Source organism: Lupinus angustifolius, chromosome LG16 (assembly GCF_001865875.1).
Source record: "Lupinus angustifolius cultivar Tanjil chromosome LG16, LupAngTanjil_v1.0, whole genome shotgun sequence".
In the NCBI taxonomy this organism is placed as follows: Eukaryota; Viridiplantae; Streptophyta; class Magnoliopsida; order Fabales; family Fabaceae; genus Lupinus; species Lupinus angustifolius.
In genome coordinates this window covers 3,289,150-3,289,893 of record NC_032024.1, presented here as the reverse complement: position 1 = coordinate 3,289,893, position 744 = coordinate 3,289,150, and positions in this window count along the sequence as shown.

The window sequence follows — 744 nt, the reverse complement described above, 5'->3', positions numbered from 1 at the left end:
CTCATCCTCATCCTCAACCTCATCCTCATCCTTAACCTCATCCTATCCTCATCCTCATCCCATCTTCGTCCTCATCCTCGTCCTCACCCTCATCTTATCCTCCTCCTCATTCTCATCCTATCCTCATCCTCATCCTCATCCTCCTCCTCCAATTCCTCATCCTATCCTCCTCCTCATCCTATCCTCATCCTGATCCTAATCCAATCCTCATCCTCCTCCTCATCTTCTTCTTCTTCCTCATCCTATCCTCCTCCTCATCCTTATCCTATCCTCCTCCTCATCCTCCTCCTCATCCTCCTCCTCCTCCTCCGTCTCATTTTCATCCTATTCTCGTGCTCATCCTATCCTCCTCCTCATCCTCGTCCTATCCTCCTTCTCATCCTCATCCTCATCCTCATCCTATCCTCTTCCTCATCCTCATCCTCATCCTATCCTCATCCTCCTCCTCCAATTCCTCATCCTATCCTCATCCCCATCTATCCTTATCCTCATCCTCATCCTCGTCCTATCCTCCTCCTCATCCTCATCCTATTCTCGTCCTCATCCTATCCTCATCCTCCTCCTCCTCCTCCTCCTCCTCCGTCTCATTCTCATCCTATTCTCGTCCTCATCCTATCCTCATCCTCATCCCCATCCTCATCCGACCTTCATCTTCATCCTCGTCCTCTTCCTCATCCTATCGTCGTCCTTATCCTCATACTCTTCCTCATCCTAATCCCTATCCTCATCCCCATCCTCATCCTC